The 20,842-nt window shown below is 41.9% G+C and overlaps 1 protein-coding gene across 1 annotated transcript in view; it reads right to left on the bottom strand.

The window, feature by feature from the left end:
- Positions 1-20,842, bottom strand: part of PREX2 (phosphatidylinositol-3,4,5-trisphosphate dependent Rac exchange factor 2) — a 119,722-nt gene that overhangs the window by 97,747 nt on the left and 1,133 nt on the right. The gene's annotated exons all lie outside the window — the stretch shown is intronic.

Here is a 20,842-nt window from a genome sequence, read left to right as displayed (position 1 = left end):
TGACACCAAGATCCTATCCTTGTATGTATGAAATTAAGACATTGGAAAATCTATGTTTATGTCGAAAATAAAAACATAGATGTTTTGGATAATATAACATAAAACAACAACATCAAAGTTTGGAAAGTCTATGTTTATGTTTCAACCATTCTAAATTATTTTAAGTACTTCTTAAAGCATCTCTTTTCAACTCGTTAAACCTCAGGCTTGCATGTCTAGAAAGCAGCAAGGATTACTAGTTGCATAAGACTAGAAGAAACTACAGATTTTTCAACAGCGTGAGACATATCGTTCTCTTAATTTTTGAAATTTCTCTCAATGAACCTGTAGCACAGGGGCGTCAAACATGCATAGTCATGGTGGCGTCACATTACATATTACAACTTTTTCCCTTCGCTAAACCCGGCTTGGGCGTGGCCAGAGCATGACGTATCTGGCCCATGAGCCGCAAATTTAACAGCCCTGCTGTAGAATGCAAACTACATTGTGAGCACTATGTAAAAGTTGCATCCTTTCTAGTTAATTCCCTAATCCATTAACCCATTTTACAGTAATTTAGTCAATAGACTTGCTATATCCTGAAAATACATTTACTCATTCAATGTATCAAAATATCTAATTTCTTTTACTGTATCAAGACTACTATAATAATTTAAATCCCAAGTGCAGTATTATGTAATAGATTTTAGTGCTAGGTATTTGAGCAGGTAATCCTCACTTAATAATGATAATTGGAATATCTGTTGCTAAGCAATGCAGTCATAATGTGCCATGTCACATGATCACATTACATACCAATGGCAATCCTGGCAATCCCTGTTGCCATTGTTAAGCAAGAATCGTGGGTCATTAATCAAGGCCCATCTCACAATTTCTGCAGCATGCAACACCAAAGTCAGTGGTGAAAGTGGTAGAACGTTGCAAGTACAATACAATACAATAGTAGAGTTGGAAGGGACCTTGGACGTCTTCTAGTCCAACCCCCTGCCTAGGCAGGAAACCCTATACCGTTCCAGACAAATGGCTATCCAACATCTTCTTAAAGACTTCCAGTGTTGGAGCATTCACAACTTCTGGAGGCAAGCTGTTCCACTGATTAATTGTTCTAACTGTCAGGAAGTTTCTCCTCAGTTCTAAGTTGCTTCTCTCCTTGATTAGTTTCCACCCATTGCTTCTTGTTCTGTCCACAGGTGCCTTGGAGAATAGCTTGACTCCCTCTTCTTTATGGCAACCCCTGAGATATTGGAACACTGCTATCATGTCTCCCCTAGTCCTTCTTTCTCTTAAGCTAGACATACCTAGTTCCTGCAACCGTTCTTCATATGTTTTAGTCTCCAGTCCCCTAATCATCTTTGTTGCTCTTCTCTGCACTCTTTCTAGAGTCTTCACATCTTTTTTACATCGTGGCGACCAGAACTGAATGCAGTATTCCAAGTGTGGCCTTACCAAGGCATTATAAAGTGGTATTAACACTTCACGTGATCTTGATTCTATCCCTCTATTTATGCAGCCTAGAACTGTGTTGGCTTTTTTGGCAGCTGCTGCACACTGCTGGCTCATATTTAAATGGTTGTCCACTAGAACTCCAAGATCCCTCTCACAGTTACTACTATTGAGCACGGTACCACCTATACTGTACCTGTGCATTCCGTTTTTGTTGCCTAAATGTAGAACCTTACTCTTTTCACCATTGAATTTCATTTTATTAGATAGTGCCCAATGTTCAAGTTTGTCAAGATCCTTCTGTATCTTAAGCCTATCTTCTGGAGTGTTGGCTATTCCTGCCAGCTTGGTGTCATCTGCAAATTTGATGAGTTCCCCATTTATTCCCTCATCCAAATCATTGATGAAGATGTTGAAGAGTACTGGGCCTAAAACAGAGCCTTGGGGTACTCCACTGCATACTTCCCTCCATGTAGATGCAGTTCCATTGAGGACTACACGTTGAGTGCGGTTGGTCAGCCAGTTACGAATCCATCTGGTGGTGATGCTGTCTAACCCACATTCTTCTACTTTATCTAGTAGTAGGTTATGGTCTACCTTATCAAAAGCCTTACTGAAGTCCAAGTAAACTATATCAACGGCATTCTTCTGGTCCACTAATTTTGTCACATTATCAAAGAATGCAATAAGATTAGTCTGGCATGATCTGTTTTTGACAAATCCATGTTGACTTTTGGCTATTACTTTGTTTGCTTCTAGGTGTTCGCAAATTCGTTGCTTGATTATTTTTTCCAGAATCTTTCCTGGTATTGAGGTCAGGCTGATAGGTCTATAGTTTCCTGGATCTATTTTTTTCCCTTTTTTGAAGATGGGAACCACATCAGCTCTTTTCCAGTCCTCTGGAAGTTCCCCGGTGTTCCAGGATCTCTGAAAGATATAATTCAGTGGTTCAGAGATCTCGTCTGCTAGTTCCTTCAGAACCCTGGGGTGTAATCCATCCGGTCCTGGTGATTTGAACTCATCTAGGGTAGACAGGTGCTCACTTACCATTTTCTTCCCTATTTCAATTTGTGTTCCTAATCTGATTTTTGTGGTGCTGCTTTTGACAGGTTGGACTGTTTTATCCCTTTGTGTAAAGACAGATGCAAAACATGAGTTAAATAGTTCTGCTTTCTCCCTGTTGCTTGTCACCTTCTTGCCACTTTCTCCTAGCAATGGACCAATTGTTTCCTTAACTTTTTTCTTGTTTTTAACATGTTGGAAGAAGTCCCAGGCGGTTTCCAAGCAGCCAGCAGGCAGGTAAGTGGTACACACAAACAAGGGGTCTGGAGCTAGCTGCTGCCAGGTGAGGAAGGGTACATATGTAGTTGCACATAAGAATGATTTGAGGCCCGCTGAGTGGCTGCTGCTAGGTGCAAGAGACTTATCTGAGCAATTTATGACTTCAGTGGTGGCTCCCACATTCACCTTAACTGTGGGAAGCTGGCAGGTAATCTCACAAATGGAGATCACATAACTGCTACAATGTCAAAAATATAAGCCAGTTTCCCAACACCCAGACTGGTATCATATGACCATGGGGTTCTGGACTAAGTAGAACGTCAAGAATTGATCATAAGTAGCAGTCATTCAACATGGTCTCCACTTTGAACAGCTGCTGAACTAATGGTTCAGGTTTACTACCTGTAAACATTGTTTTTAAAAAACCATACAGAGACATGCATACTTGTATTCTAGTCACATTGGAAATATACAGACAGACAGAGAATTTGAAAGAAATAATGTGCAAGATTATTATTTTGGACTATCACTGGCTCAGTGTAATGTTTGTCAGTTTCTAGTTGAACTACAACCCAAAGTTAAGAATACATGGATTCTATTTTGCATAAAATTAATTGTATTTTATTTTAAGGAAGAAAAACAACTAATTCTAATTTGATACAGAAAACAGGTGGTGCTACTGAAACTTAATTCTGAGTCACCAAATATTCATTCATATTTTTTCCCACACACACAATAGACAAATTAAGAACAGTACAAACTAAAAGCAAATGGAAGAGATTTTGACTTTCTATGGTCATTGTGCCTCAACTTCCGTTATATTTACAAGATGCATCTGCCATACAAATGGCATGTTATGGAGCAAAGGAAAAGGAAATCACACAACCTTATCAAATAGCACAGCCATCTGAAGTTCTTCCTCTCCATTTAAAGCAGTCACAAAACACGGTGAAGTTTTGAAAACTATGAGATAGTCATCAATTACCATACAAATTATTCATACTTTTATGAACAATGTTTATAGAATGTTGATGTGGAACATGTACACAGATAAATAATATACATAATGTAAATTTAATTCCAAGTTACCTTTTGATTTAAATTAGGAAAAAGGCTTGATAGATTAAAAAAATACATTGTATTAACATAACAAATTTGGTCCTCCATTTCTATGTTATTTGAAAACCCCTGTGTCCTTAATAATTCATGTGGCAAAGGGGAAAATACTTCTGTTCACAAAGGTGTTATTTATTATTCTCTTGATAACTCTCTCTCAAAACATCTATTTTTCAGAATAACCCCATCAACACAAATGCATTTGTTTTACAGATCAGCTCATACTGTCACAGAATAATGCATCTTGTCTCTGGTGTGCTATCATCTGTGGACTTCATTATTGATCCTGTTATTAAGAGTTATATTGAACAGCCTATCTCTTATATAGCATATGCCCATCTACATTAAAATAGAGATTTTCTATTTTTTTTAATAGACTTTCCATGGTCCATCTAGGAAGCAGTTATTTTCAGTGATAATGGAGAGGCTAACTGCTTGCAAAATTATTTCCTGAAACTGAACCTGCAAATCAGCTACAATACCATCTACTTTCCAAATCCATTGATGAGCAAAGTTCTCATAGGTCAACTTGGACTTATGCAACCTAATGGAAATCATTATTTTCTTGGAAACAGCTCTCCAATCTGGACTTCATTATTCACTACTAGCCTATTTGTCAAGCTATTTTTAATCATGGGCTTGGTGAATGCCTCCCATGTGCATTTGGAATAGAGCCCAACAAGTCCCTTCCAAGAGTGGACTATGGAAGGACAGTTGCCACCTATCCTCTTTTGTCCATTACGTCATGAGATGCATTTTGGAGAGCTGATCTTGCTCCTGTTATAGTTCCTTGGCCAGTTTGTACAACTCAGATTCCTTGTTCACTATGGTCACCAGCAAGGTAAGAGAGAGCACATAGCTAATGCCAGGAAACCAGACATCTGCCTCATTTGGTGTAGCAAAAGCCAACGCCTGTCTCTCAGGCCAGGGAGGGAAAAGACAGTGCATTGTGTGCAAGTCACTCTTTCCTCAATGGGCTCAACCTCTCTATTGTCTAGAAAGGATGAGAGTTGGAGCCTAAAGGAGGCAAACAAAGTTGCTCTCTTTCTGAAAACAGTAACTCAGCACCCTTCTGGATACTCCCCATCGTCATGTTGGGTTGTCTCTGCTGAACATACCAAACAGCAGAGGAAGTTCCAGCCTTCCGCTCTAACGTTCCTAACATTCAGCCATATGTGGAAAATCCCAAGGAAGGCAGCAGTGTCATCAAACTGAAGCAGGGATCGACAAGATGCCCTAAGATGTAGAATCATCCTACCGCTACATGGACTATAGCAGCACCTGGCTGGCAACAATATACAACTGCACAAATACAGATGCAAACAATCAACATCTTGGCAGCATCTGAGAAACAAAAAGCAAACAAGTTATTGCAGGATGGGTTTATGTTTTAAACAAATAAAAAAAATTGCAAGTTTTTGAATCACCCAGAATTCAAAAGATTTGCTGCCAATTTCTCTCCTGATGTCTGGAGCTAACTCTCTGGTTAGGAAAAGAACACAAGTATCTTCAAATTTTAATCTTTTTTCAATAATTTTTATTAAAGGTGCAGTAAAATGTAACTATAATATCTAGCAGCATACTTATATAATGCTCTTTCCATTTAGCCCAAATTTGCTTCATCACTCCCTGAACAATTAAACATTGTAAAACATGCCCCAACACTGGAAGTCTTTAAGAAGATGTTGGATAGCTATTTGTCTGAAACGGTATAGGGTTTCCTGCCTAGGCAGGGGGTTGGACTAGAAGACCTCCAAGGTCCCTCCCAACTCTACTATTGTATTGTATTGTATTGTATTGTATTGTATTGTATTGTATTGTATTGTATTGTATTGTATTGTATTGTATTGTATAACATTTTAAAAGCTTTTAAACATTACCAGAAAAAATAATCTCTTATTCAGATATCAAAATTAATTATGTAAATATTACAAACTAACCTAAATTAAACTAAATTAAATATTACAAAGGAATCTAAATTAAACTAAAATACTTAATACTGTTAAATATTTCCAAAAAAAACCCCTATGTTTCAATATCAGTCTTATCTGAGAAAAAAATGGTTGGTCCTTTGATTTTGCATTCTGGGAAAGAAGTTCATCGCTCATAGATATTCTGCCTGAATGAATTCATTAGTAAATGAGTATTAGAGTACAGGTAGTCCTCAACTTACAACAATTCATTTAGTGACCATTCTAAGTCCCAATGGTACTGAAAAATGTGACATAAACTTTTTCACACTTAGGACCATTGCAGCATCCCCACGATCATGTGTTCAAAATTCACATGCTTGGCAACTGACTCACACTTATGATGGTTCCAGTGTCCCAGGGTCACACAATCAACTTTTGCAACCTTCTGACAAGCAAAGTCAATGAGGAAGCTGGACTTATTTAACCACCGTGTTACTAATTTAACAAGTGCAGTGATTCACTTCACAACTATGACAAGAAAGATCATAATATGGGGCAAAACTCACTTAAGAAACGTCTCACTTAGCAACAGAAATGTTGCACTCAATTGTGGTCATAAGTCAAGGACTACCCGTATTATTCAACTTCCAATATTCTTATATTAACTAAGCTACTTGTCAATAAGCTTAATTAATGAAACTTATTGTGAATCTTTCTTTCTGGGTCGTATCCTGCTGAAAGGGACTTGACAAAACTATTTCTGCTTGTAGCTCAGGGAAAGAGCGACAGAACTTTTGGTTGAACAAGCTTGAATGGGCTACTGGAATTGAAGAAGTAGAAGTAGTGATTTGTTTTCAACTGGGAAATTAAAGCTTCTAAATGCAGGCTACAGGCTGCAAGCGTGCACTGCAGTCGTGTGATTCAAAAAGTTTGTACTATCGGTTCTGTGGATGTGGCTTGGTGGGCGTGGCAGAGGAAGGATACTGTAAAATCTCCATTCCCATCCCACTCCAGGGGAAGGTTACTGAAAAATCCCCATTCCCTCCCAATCATCTGGGATTTGGGAGGCAGAGAATAGATGGGGGCGGGGCCAGTCAGGGGTAGCATTTACAGGTTTTCCAAACTACTCAAAATTTCCGCTACCGGTTGTCCAGAACTGGTCAGAACCTGCTGAATACCACCTCTGGTGTACTGTGATGAGGTCCTAAGATAAAAATTAGAAATGTAAAATCTCTTATGCCTCTTTTTTATCTACATAATTTGAAGTTTTCAAAAACTTAAACCTCCCTTAAATTTATCTCCCCACCATTCCACATTAAAGACAGTGATTGGTGGAGGTTTTCCTCCTGTCTCATGACATTTGGTGCAAGGAGAGAGAAATAAATTGGGACAATTCATCAGCCCTTTTCCTTAACTCCTTTGTATATGAGGGTGCCACATTTTGACAGCATACTTCCTGTGGCAAGATAATAATCAACAATGAGAGCCACATTTTTTAAGATGTTAGTATAGTTTTGCAAAAGATTCCAAGACCAGTGGACAGTATTTCAGAGGAGCTGCGAGGAACAGCTTTTAATATGAATCACAAAGAGAGGCAATAAAATAGTCTGGGAAGCGCAAAGAATGATTGAAAGCTTATCTTGCCTGCTCTAGGACATTTTATTCATTTGATTGATATCCACCTTTCAAAGAAATATTCAGGGCAGAAAATGTGAATGATGCAAATGATACTGACAGAAAGCAATATGCTTCTTACAATTAATTTAATATAAATGTATATGTGGCTCTCATAAACTTATAGGTGGCAGAAGTCATCTTAACTGTTAATTACTTTTAAAAGGTAAAGGTTCCCCTCGCACATATGTGCTATTCGTTCCTGGCTCTAGGGGGTGGTGCTCATCTTGATTTCAAAGCCGAAGAACCAGCACTGTCCAAAGAAGCTGGACATGATCATGCCACTGATCATGTGGCTGGCATAACTAAATGCCAAAGGTGCACGGAACGCTGTTACCTTCCCACCAAAGGTGCTTCCTATTTTTTCTACTTGCATTTTTACTGCTAGGTTGACAGAAGGTGGGACAAGTAACGGGAGCTCACTCCGTTACACGGCACTAGAGATTCGAACCACCGAACTGCTGACCTTTTTGATTGACAAGCTCAGTGTCTTAACCACTGAGCTACCGCGTCCCTTCATTAGCTACTTAGGTATCCACTAACTGCTTTCACATGACTATTTTGGCCCAGTCTAACACTACTCCTGCATAAATATTGAACCAGCATTAGATGGTAAGCAATTTAACAGGAAGCATCTATCTTGGCAGAAAGCCCAACAAACACAAGGAAAGATTTCCTGGTTTGGTTTTGTTTGGGGGAGAAATGTCCCTAAAAACCACCCTAAACGCAGTGAGAAAAAGTCTGCTCATCTGCATTCCTTCTCTGTCCACATTACAACCCTTGTGACAATGAAATAGGACTTGCATGTGTGAAAAGCTAAAGCAATGTTAAATCAGCCCTTTTTTTTGTAAGGCCACTGTAGATTATCTACTCTCTGTTTGCAGTAGTAAGGAGAGCTAACCCTATATAGTTTTTATATGCTTTTATGTGTTCGTATATTGTATTTTGATTTTTCCTGGTGTTTTTTTAACTTGAGATGTTGAAATGTTGAAATAATAAATATAAAATATACATGGTGAAATAATAAATATAAAAATAAACAACAGAATAAATCATCTCCTATGTTCAGGCAACATGGCTGACAGGCAGAATCTAACCTAAAGCATGATTGTTTTGGATTCAAGCTAATTTTTCCTAATTGTAGTACAGACTTCCCGTGACATGCTAATTTCTTTTAACCCACTCTAGGTTTATGCTGTATTCACACAACTTCACAGACCTAGAATAGCAAATAAACAGTCAAATTAGTTACCCTTTGAAGAGTTAAATTGGGTAATGGATAGGCATACACAGGCTTAACGGTAACAACAGCTCTTTATTCAATAGAACAAGTGAGAAAATCCAGCAAAGGTTGAGTCTAACAGCAGCTCTTTTATAGGGAGCTGTCAGACCCTTGGACCAATAGAATTAAACCTCTGTTCCCACCGGAACAGAGGACCTTGATGGAAACCACTGTAGTTAGAACAGGTATCTAACACCCCTCCCCTCTTGGATGGAACAATCCTACTTGTTATGTAGTCATGCAGGAAGGCGGGCTTTTGGGTAGCTCTGCCTGACCTGCGCAGTTCAGTAGGAGGGGTTTCCTTGGACAGGTCGGACGGACCTGTTTGTTCTGCAGCTCCGCTTGGTGGAAGCTCCTGGAACCTTTCATAGGCCGCGGCTGGAGCTTCTAGAGCCGGTTCGCTCGGAGCTCGCTGCAGGCCTGCAACATAACCAGATAAGTTCCCCGGTACCCTCGGGCTTGAGCTGGCCGTGGAAGGAGTGAGTGTTTGCTCCGTTTGGGTAGGGCTTTGGCTAACTTGTGCAGGAGTTACCTCTGGTTGTCTAAGAGTGGAGTTGGAGAGGCGGCCACGGAGTTGGTCAATATGCCTTTTCCAATTCCTACTGTCCTCGAGCTCTAGGAGGTAAGAGCGAGGGCCGATGATGCCTATCACTGTGGCAGGAATCCACAGAGTTCCCCCGGCGTAGTTGTGGGCGTATACCGAATCCCCTACGCTAAATGTTCGAATCTTGCTTGTGGAGTCTGGGGGCGATGAGGCAGAATAATTGGGGTGTAGCCGGTCTAAGTGGGACCTCGGAGGGGCTTCTCCCTGTAGTGGCACTGGGTGTTATGTGCTGAATTAGCAAATAGTGGTCAACCCGTGTTTGCCAATTTCCCGGGCCCATCCTAGAGAGGGCCTCTTTTGCAGATCTCACCATTCTCGCCGCCTGACCTTTGGAGGCCGGATGGAATGGCACAACCAGGGCATGCCTGATTCCCTGAGCTGCTAAGGAAGGTCTCAAATTGCATGGCCGTGAATTGGGGCCCATTGTCAGAGACCAAGACGTCGGGCAGGCTATGCGTGGAGAAAAGTCTCCGTAGCACCTTGATGACCGCTTCTGCCATAGTGGAGGTCATCAGGACTACCTCTAACCATTTCGAGTAGGCATCCACAACTACGAGAAATGTTTGGCCATGAACTGGGCCAGCAAAGTAAATGTGCACCCCAGACCACGGTGCTTGAGGACGCTCCCACTCCTTAGCGGGTGCCTCAGGGGGAGCTGGTCTGGACTCCTGGCACCGTGTGCAAGTAGCCACCCATTTTTCGATCTCCCTGTCTATGTTAGGCCACCACACATAACTCCTAGCCAAAGACTTCATCCTGACAATTCCAGGATGCCCTACGTGTAAAGTCTCTAATAGAACAACGACCCGGTCCCCCCACAGTAAACAGCCATTTACAACCGATAACTCATCGCGTTTGGCAAAATACACTTTGAAATCAGCCCCAACAGGCCCCTTGGGCCACCCCCTCCACACCCAGTTCAAAATTTGTTTGATAGTGGAGTCCTTAGCAGAGTGACGGGCAACGGCAGACAAGGTCCTGGAGTAAAATGCAATAGGGGCTTCAGTTCCATTGAGCATGTGGTGGCTGAGGACGGTGCTGACGCCAAACGGGGAAGCATCACAGGTCAGCACCAATGGCAGGTTCTGGCTGTATTGTATCAGAAAGGAGTCCGCCAATAGGAGTTGGTTTACCGCGGCAAATGCGGCAGCCTCGGCTCTGCCCCAGGACCACTTCGTTCTTAGCCAGAAGATGGTGTAAGGGCTCAGCAACGGTGGCTTTCTGTTTATGAAAGATACTGTAGAAATTAAGGAGCCCGAGGAACGCCTGCAGCTCGGTTTGATTGCGAGGTGTGGGGGCGTCCTGAATTGCTTTAATTTTTTGTGTGGTCAGGTGAATCCTAGAGCCATCGATTAGGGACCCTAAGAACTCAACCCTTGGCACGTTAATTTGGCATTTCTCTTTTTTGAGACGGAGGCCTTTGTCTCTAATTCGAGCCAAAACTGTTCATACACGTTTCAAAAGTTGCTCCTCATTTGCAGCCGATACCAAGATGTCGTCGAAATAGGGGACGACTCCTGGAATCCCCTGCAAAAGCCATTCCATGATGTTTTGGAACAGTCCAGGGGCGATACTAACACCGAATTGCAGACAGTGACATTTGAATGCACCCCTGTGTGTCACAATGGTTTGGGCCTCCGCCATAGCACCATCTACAGGCAATTGTTGGTATGCCTGCACCATGTCCAATTTTGTGAAAAATTTTCCAGGGCCTAATGAATGAAGGAGGTGCTGTACAATGGGTACAGCGTAGGCGCTTTGTTGTAGCGCTTTATTTATTGTGCACTTGTAGTCCATGCAGATGCGGACAGATCCATCAGATTTGACAGTTATCACTATAGGGGTCTCCCAGTGTGCGTGATCGACCGGCTCTAGGATTCTCTGGCCTACGAGCGTGTCAATTTCCCTGCCAATTTCAGGGCGGAGAGCAAAAGGTAGTCTCCTGGGTTTTTGCCTTATTGGGGCTTTGTTGGAGTCCATACTAAAGGAAATTGGAGTCCCCACATACTTACCCAGACTGGTGCCGAAGATGTCCTCGAAATCCCTAAAGATGGCTTCAGCGCCATCGTCTGTTAAGGCATTGATACCAGTCACTTCTAGGCCCAGGACTTGGAACCAATCTAGCTCTAGGAGCTCTGCAGGTTGCAGCTGACCACTGTCACTGGGAGTTTCCCACTGAACTGCTTGAACTTCACCTGGAAGGTGCCTTGGCCCACGATGGGGACTCGGTTTCTCTGGTAATCTCGTAGGCGGATATCAGGGGTGAGTAGATGCTGCTTCTTCGGCTAGGGATAGCCTGTTTTAGGGTAGACCACGGCATGATGGTCAGTGATAACCCGGTGTCAATCTCCATCTCACATGGAGAGTCCTCGATCAGGACTGTAACCTTCAGCTTTTTTGGCTGCCTGGTGCGGACTTTGCCGATTGACGTATGGTAGGTGACTCTATTGTCGCCCTTTGAGTGCCATGGTGGCTTCTGCTGGGCCCCTTGGTTGGGCCTCTGTTGGCGGTTTTGTGCGCTTCTAGGCTGCCAGATGGTGGCAGGGAATTTGCTCCGGCACACCTTGGCGATGTGCCCCTTTCGCTCGCAGCACTGGCAGGTTGCGTTGCGGAAATGGCAAGCCGATCTGGCATGGTCTCCACCGCAGCTAACGCAAGGCGGGAGATGCGGTTTGAATTTGCATACTGGCTGGGCGCGGCTACTGCGCATGCAGCAGCTGTTATCTTCCTCGCCTTCTGAGCTCTCGGGCTCTGCAGCCTCGCAATGTACGCATATACTCTTTCACGCATCTTGAGGATCGCTTTGACGCTGCAGTCTCAGTAGATTTGACGGCTGATTCGGACGCCCTGGCTTCGTCCAAGGCGATCTGCAGAGTGAGGTTAGCTTTAGCGGGTAACCTCCTCTGTAGGTTAATGTCCCACACGCCACAAATTATGTGGTCCAGAATCAGCTCGTCGAGGTCTCGGAATTCGCAGACCACCGCAACGTGCTCATTAATTGTCTCACCCTCTTTCTGGTTCCTGATGTTAAACTCATGCCGGCGAACGTGCTTGGACGGCTTGGGGGCATGGTGAGTCCTCAGCGTCTGCTGGAGCATGGACCAGGCGACTGATTGTAGTGGTGTTGACTCAAGGACTTTCGCCATCTCGAACATTTCCCGGCCACAATATCCAAGGAACATGTTCTTCTTGAGGCCTTCAGAAAGGCCCATGAGGTCGTTTGCCTCGAGGAAGCAGTCAAATCGTAACATGTATGAGTCCCAGTGCTCGGTGACTGGGTCATATGGAGTCGGTGAGGCGTGCATGGCCATTTTGTGTTCTGAAGGCGTTTTGAGTTTGCCGCTCAAAAATGGCTGCTCGAAGCCGCGCTGAGCTCCAGGTTAGATGTACTTGCTGGATTATTATGCTCTTTTTGGTTCGCCTAGTTGCCTTCCAATCCCTCCTTCATCACCAGTGTTAGATTGGATAATGGATAGGCATGCACAGGCTTAATGGTAACAACAGCTCTTTATTAAGTACAACAAGTGAGAACAATCCAGCGAAGGTTGAGTCTGACAGCAGCCCTTTTATAGGGAGCTGTCAGACCCTTTAATCCAATAGGATTAAACCTCTGTTCCCACCGGAACAGAGGACCTTGGTGGAAACCACTGCAGTTAGAACAAGTATCTAACATGAAGTGTTTTTTAGAATACATTTAGCAAATGTTTACTGAATCCCCTATATTTTTTCTTCTAACAAGAGCTTTTCCTTAAAAACATGAAGCAAAGAATAAGACATTACTGGAAACATTTTTAGAATAATTTTATTGCTTTTAATTAAGAAAACAAATTTAAAAAAAATAAATGAACATAACATAAAGGTACATACATTACCAAAAAAAAACATAACAAATGATTAAAAATAAGTAAACAAAAACAAAATTAAAAAATTAAAAATTAAAATATATAGTGTCATTTAACAGTAAACAATTACAATTATGTATATAATTGTCAATTGCAACTTGTGCATATACACACACACATATTCAGTATATTACATTACACTTTCGTAACTATCATTTTTAACCTACTGTTTTTGTATAAACGAGACCTATATTTCGTTACACCTATCCATACAAAGCCTCCATCTATAAGCAACCCACTCAAAATTAGCAAGTGTAATCAGGTCCATTAAATAAATGGGGCCATATGTTTATCGTTCCGATGTTGCAATATCAGTCTATTAACTATAATGACACATAGAATTTATGGTATCCAGTAGTCATATAGTATATATTAGGTATTCAAGACAATATTATCTTATAAAAGGTTTAGTTTTTGAGACTTCCAAGGAGCAATGGCAGACTAAAACACTTTTGCTTTTAGTGGAACCAACTATCATGGTGGAAAGTGGAGCTGATGAGAGGAATTGTAATAGTCCAGGTGGGTCCTTACAGATGGTCCTTGGGGTGGGATCATCTGTAAATAAAGCCATTTTATGTTCTAAATTATGTACTAGTCCTTAAATTTCTATGTTGTCTAATAGCACAAGCCAAGGGTTCCAAACAAATATAAAATCCTTCCGTGCAAAGCTCAAGACCCACCTTTTCCAAGTAGCTGGCCTGGCTCAACCATAGTTTGATCATACCGCTCCTGACGGGTTTTTAATCTTATAATTTTACTTAGGGGATTTTAAATTGCAATTTTAATTCTATCTCCACTTATCTGTCTACCTCCTCCACGTATACGTCTATATTTATGTGTATGTACTGTCTATATTTGTATTTTATATGTTTTTATTGTACGCTGCCCCGAGTCCTTCGGGAGAGGGTGCGGCTAATCAAATAAATATTATTATTATTATTATTATTATTATTATTATTATTATTATTATTATTATTATTATTATTATTATTATTATTATTATTATTATTATTATTATTATTATTATTATAATAAAAGAGCAAGGGTAAAAGCCAACATTGTTGTTCAATTCCTTTAAATAACAGAAAAGTAGCAGAAAACACCATTAACCTTTATTTCAGATGTGGGTGATTCTATAATAGCTTGATCCACTTTATGAATTTCAAAAGAAATCCAACTCTATTTAATATAGCAAACATACATTGTCTACATATTTTGTCAAAAGCATCTTCAGCATCTAATGCAGCGGTTCTCAACCTGTGAGTTGGAACCCCTTTGGGCCCAGGACTGGAGGTGGTTGATGACAAAGAGGAGGAACAGTTGCGCGGAAGGCAGAGGAGAGCAGTGGAAAGCTGTGGGCCGATCCTGGGGAAGGAAGAATCACTGCTGCTAGCGATGCCCCACCCTAGGATAAAAGGCAGGGGATGGAGATGAATAGATGTGGTGGACAACTATTCTTCTTCTGGACGGATGGACTTGTTAACGTATGAGAGAAACTTTTTACTGGGGCTGCCAACACTCCTAATAAAGGAATTTTTTGAGCTCATGTCAGAGGGTTTGTTGTGTTTCGGGAGCTCGGTCAGAACAAGAACATGATCCCCTGGGGGAAGGTCCTATGCCCCTCCCGAGGGGTTGTGAGTTTTTAGGTGTCCAGATAGGTCAGAAGGAAAGAGACAGAGATTGCAGGTTCTGCAGAGCTCTGATCTGAAAGAAGGCAAGAGACAATAGCATGTGGCACATAGCCAATATAAAGGAAATGAGGAGAAGAGAAGAATGAGGAGCACTCTGAGAAGCACTTCCTCAGAGCTGAGAAGCTAGCAAGGCACTAAAGCAGTGGTGTCAAACTCATGTCTTCATGGCAGTGTCATGTGACATATCAGGACTTTTTTCTCCTTCACTAAACTGGGTGTGGGCGTAGCCAACATGTGACACATCTGGCCCATGGACCAGGAGTTTGATAGCCCTGCACTAAAATCTCCACTTCTGTTAACTGCTGCCAAAAATGGCACATTTTCTCAGCATCACCATCAGCAGCTTTCAGCAGCATGAAGTCCTAGATGGCAGAAGCAACAGACAGAATCTGTTTAGGGCCCAAACAAACTTAGTCTCCATATCAACAGAGAGCCCAATGTACCATGAGCCAATGTCCCCCTGCTGCCTTGGTACTTCAACCTCTTCCAGTTTTACCACTTCTCATGCTAGACACACGTCTCCCAATTTCTCTTCCTTAGCCACCCATATAAGTTTCAGAGTTCTTCAAGAGCCTCAGAGATTTCCAAGTGTGACATAGCCATTCTCCTTACAAAGCAAAGCGCATGCATATCTTTAGGAAGTACATTTCCCCTGTATCAGACTCCCTAACTTTTCCCAAGAAATTACAAGGATTACATCCCATTCCCTCTCAGGAGGGTCATTGCACCTGCTTGATTGTTTGCTATGCCTTGAATCTAACTAGAATGATCAGAATATCAGGAAGAAAACAAGTTACAAATTCCCAGCCTTCAGAGTTGTCTCAGCTTCCTTGGGCTATCTTCCATTCCCTTCCATCACTCCTTCTTTTGCTACTTCCTCTTCAGAATGTTCTCCCCATCCCCTACCTTCTCCTCCCTGAAACATTTGCTCTTTTAAAGAAGACCCAAAGATGGGAAGAAGGAATTTCATAGGGTGAATTGTGCACAGGAAAAAAAATGCCTCAACCACTGCCTCTTGAAAGCATTGGTGCCAACAGGATGGTGAGGGTGCGGATGCATTGTATGCTGCCCCACTTGCAACAAATTTGGGTGGCTTACAACAATCAAATGAATTGGATAAAATTCCTCCCATCCAAACCCACGTAGCCTCCAGGCACTAGGACAGAATCTTGACAGCCTTAAGATTCTGGCCCAGGGTTGAAAGATGTATTTGGGTATCATCAATATACTGATGATACCAAACCCAAAGCACAGTATGACTTTATTCTATGATTTCATGTAGATATTGAAAAGGAATGGATAGAGACTAGAAATTTACAGAATTCCAAAAAGGAGGGACCTGGAGAGGGATCTCTGCTCTCCCAACCAACAGCCACTGTAACTGACTCAGACAAGAGAAAAGAACGACTGTAAAACAGTACCTCCATTTCCCAACCCATGGAGTGTCGGCAAAGAGTACCATGGTTGATGGTACTGAAGGCTAATGATCAAAGAGATCAAGGCACCATCTTCATCCCAACTGTCAGATGTTATCAATAAGAGTTGTCTCAATACAAATTTCAGCCTGAAGCCTGAATGAAACTGGCCTAAATAACCCATTTCCTCCAGGATTCTCCTTAGCTGAAGACTGACCAACTTCCCAGTAATCTTTCTCAAAAAGCCAATCCTCCAGTGATAATTGTAGAAACGTACTGGGTCCAAGGGCAGCATCTTGAGAAGAGGGTGAACCATTACCACTTTCAAGGCAAGAGGTACCATCCCTTCCTTTAGAGAGGCTGATACACCACAGTCTGGACCCAACTGTGCGTCCCCTCCCTGGCCACTTTTGCAAACCAAGAGCAGCCCAAATTCAGTAAACAAGCGGCTGGGTTGACCACAAAGAAAAATCTCTCCACTGCCTCCGGAATCACTGGCTCAAACTCATCACACCATCAAATTATGCCCACGTACCTCAGTCTGTCCTGCCTAATCAGCATACAAATCAAAATAAATCTGAATGACATTATCTGTCAAACAGCCTAAATAATCTCCAGAATGACACAGTAGGGATTAAGTTAACCTAAACAGAATTTCTGGATGGCTATCAGTGGACACAATAAGGACAGAAAAATATTGACATTTGGCTGCCATTATGGCCATGAGGTAATCCCTAATATGGCCTTTTATCAGTGTCCAGTCATACTTACTTCTAGTCTTCCTCCAATGGTGCTCAAGGCATCTTTTCCAGTGTTCATTTCCTAGAGCCCCTTGGTAAACCAAGGTGCATCCAAGGATTTATGAACAGGGAAGGGCTACAGAAGAAATGTATTATCCACAGCCCCAGCTACCCACCCATTCCTGGCAGCAACTAAGGCTTCAACCAAACCAGGGAAAATGACAACTTTATTCTGGAATCCTATTGGGTCAAGAAATCTCTTGCAGTGGACTGATCAAATGGGCCCTGCCTTCCTGAAGGAAGGGGTGAAGGATGCTGAAAAGCAGCTAGAAGGTTATCTGTTTATGACAAAAGAATAATGCTAATATCTTCCACTGCCAGATTACTGTCCCAAGACAAAAGCTATCACAAGACAAAAACTAGATATAATTGTATGGCCTCCCATGTGGGTCTGGCTACGAATGATTTAGGACTGTTCCATAGTTGCATAGACTGCATAAACATCTGAGCTTGCCCAGATGGCAAGTTCAAGCGCCAATAACCTGTAGGACTATGGCCAACCCAGGAATAAAATCAACAGCTCAGGCCAAGATGCTGCTAGGGGCAGCATGAAGGGTGATAGACCAAGAGAATCCCAACTTCAACCAGAATGCCTCCCATCAGGTTATCTGTGGAGGAGAGACTCTGAAAGCCTCTGAAACTCACAGATAACAACATTCACTCCCTCTTATCCTGCTCTTCCTGCCAGTACAGAGTTCTAAACCTAGGAGGGCCCAATCAGATACCGGTAAAATTGGCACTCTCCTCCAAAATAAAATCATGGGTAAGGGCAGCTTTCTTATACACTGAACTGGTATTCAAAAGCAAGACCTTGAAGTCCAAGGTCGTTGAAGATCTAGCTGCCAGGGGCAGACACCGAGGGTAGAAACTGAATGCCAGATGGCAGGACTGTTTTTAAATAGCAATCTGATGTGCCTACACATGGCCCATCCTTGAATTGCTACCATATCCTTCTCTGCCCATCAACCATCAAGTTGGCCCTGCTTGCTCCACTCAGCTCCTCCCTTCCCACCTTACTCTGCTATGCTTTATTCCAGGTCCAGACACAAATCTCTAACGTTGCCACCACCATCACAACAAGACAATTCTTCTATAACTCACAAAGACCCATCAGGAACTCAGTCATCCCTAACCACGCCTGCCTCAAGATACTCAGTGGTCTGGGGGAATCCAAGTCCCAGGAGGACTAGGAGGGAGGGTTGGGAGAGGGACACCAAACACACAAACAGAGAGAATGTAAGAAGGCAAACCAGAAGCCAGTCATTATACACTAACTGGCCTCTCCAGGAACAAGGCTTCAGCAGAAGTTTTTTCCTTTAATTGGCTTGCTGCCTGGTATGGGAAGGAGTTCAAATCCCACCATCTCCAGCCAGCTGACTGGAACTGATGGGAATTGGCATTTGAGCCTTCTAAAGTATAGTGCCAAAAAGTTCACACATTTGGAGAAAGTGTAATTCTTCTAAAGAACTATTGATATCCATATAAATATTGGTAGTAGTCATAATTGCAGTAGTACTATTAGCCATTTATGTATTCATTTAAGGGCATCCAAGCAGCATAAAGTTTGAAAACTTGTACATTAATCCATATGGTTTAGAAATCACAGTGCTTGAGTTCACATAACATACCAAACATACCACACCTAACCAAATTATGGTTTGTATGTGTTTCGTGATGTGGGCAAGAGATTTCAAAAGATACAGAAGAAAATGGGTCTGATCATTTCATGGAGGATAGAAAATGAAAAAAAGCTGACCAACAAAATGAGCAGAAAGTAATAATGGATGGACTGGTCAAAATGGGATGGAAGAGGGCATGGCATCTGGAGACTAAAACATATGAAGAAAGGTTACAGGAACTGGGCATAGCTAGTCTAGTGAAGAAAAGGACCAGGGGAGACATGATAGCAGTGTTCCAATATTTGAGGGGCTGCCACAAAATTATTTTCCAAAGCACCTGAAGGCCAGAGAAGGAATAATGGATGGAAACTGACCAAGGAGAGATTCAACCTAGAAATAAGGAGAAACTTTGTGACAGTGAGAACAGTCAACCAATGGGACAGCCTGCCTTTTGAAGTTGTGGGGGCTTCATCACTTGAGACTTTCAAGAAGAGATGGGACTGTCATTTGTCAGAAATGGTGTAGGGCCTCCTGCTTGAGAGGGGGGGTGGACTAGATGACCTATAAGGTCCCTTCCAACTCTGTTAATCTGTTATCTGCATTGTACTTCAGTTTGTCCTCTAAGTGGCTGAAGGGTGCATGAGCACTCATCTCTCTAGAGCAGCGGTTCTCAACCTGTGGGTCGCGACCCCTTTGGGGGTCGAATGACCCTTTCACAGGGGTCATCTAAGATCATCGGAAAATTGCAAAATTACAGTTATGAAGTAGCAATGAAAACAATTTTATGGTTGGGGGTCACCACAACATGAGGAACTGTTGGCATTGGGAAGATTGAGAACCACTGCTCTAGAGGGATGAAAGAGTTGCCCTGTTTGGGGCAAAGCTGAACAGTTTGAATGGTAACTAAGTTTTATACACATTTGATATTTTGCATTAAAAAGTTGAGAAACTATGGTGCTAAAATTAGGCACTTTCTGTGCCAAATTTCATTTGTGTGATTTTGAAGAATGTCTAGAAGCTACAAAATTGGGGCTGGTGCACCAGTGGTGGGTTCCCATTTTTTTTACTACTGGTTTACTCGTGTGCACGCGCTACACTGCTGCACATGCACAGAAGCTTCCAGGTGGGTGGGTGGAGCCTCCCGCCGCCGCTACTACTGGTTCGCCCGATCCAGGCCAAACTGGGAACAACCCACCTCTGTGGTGGACCACGTATAACCTATCATACAGAGCTATGAAATGAGAGAAACAATGTGAAGAAATAGATCAGGATGTGTAATATGTAAATCCAGTGAAAACAAGCTGGGCTTCGATGTTCATCCCAGTAGAAACAACCCTCGAAAGTAACTTTCATGTAAAACCAAATGACAAATCTGAATGTTTTCAATTAGATGTACAATTTGTATTGATGTACACAGTCTACCAGAATAAACTTCAAAGTTATTTTATAGATCATATTTTACTTCATGTTATTTTCAGCAGACAAGCTAAGCATTTTCTCTCACATGATAATCAGCAGAAAGTTCACATATATCAGAAAACTAAACAGGAAGTTTGCTATTTGAAATATTTCCTTTCAGACAGGATGAAGCAGGGAGGACGAAGAGGAAAAATGTGAAACCTATTATGGCAGGCACGCTACAGAATCAGCCAGATAACTTGATTACTTCTTAATTATGCAGCTAATAAGTCCTGAAGATATTGTAGTTGGAAGATAATGTAGTTGATGTTTATAAATCCTGAAATTATCTTTGTTCCAAGAAATAGACAACTTTATCCATATGCAAAACCATATTCTATCTATTATATTGATTCTAGAAAAACAAACTGTCCAGGGAGTACATAAAATCAATGTTTTTAAAATTATCTATTTTATTTTTTTAACACATACTCAGACCTGTTCACAAAGTAAATCAAATAAGTGAACTGACTTATATATGATTAAATTGCAAGTGTAAAATACAATGTCTAAATTCACACATTAATCCAAAACTTTAAAAAATAAATTTTGGGTTATTGTGATGTGTGCGCATCTAAGCCTCAGAGTTGGACCCAGACTTAATCAAAGTAAACCTATTGAAACGGTATTTTTTAAGTATCATT

Source organism: Natrix helvetica, assembly GCF_964273705.1.
Source record: "Natrix helvetica genome assembly, chromosome: 4".
NCBI lineage: Eukaryota > Metazoa > Chordata > Lepidosauria > Squamata > Natricidae > Natrix > Natrix helvetica.
Note: the sequence above shows the minus strand (reverse complement) of the source record. Positions and strands in the feature narration are given on the sequence as shown.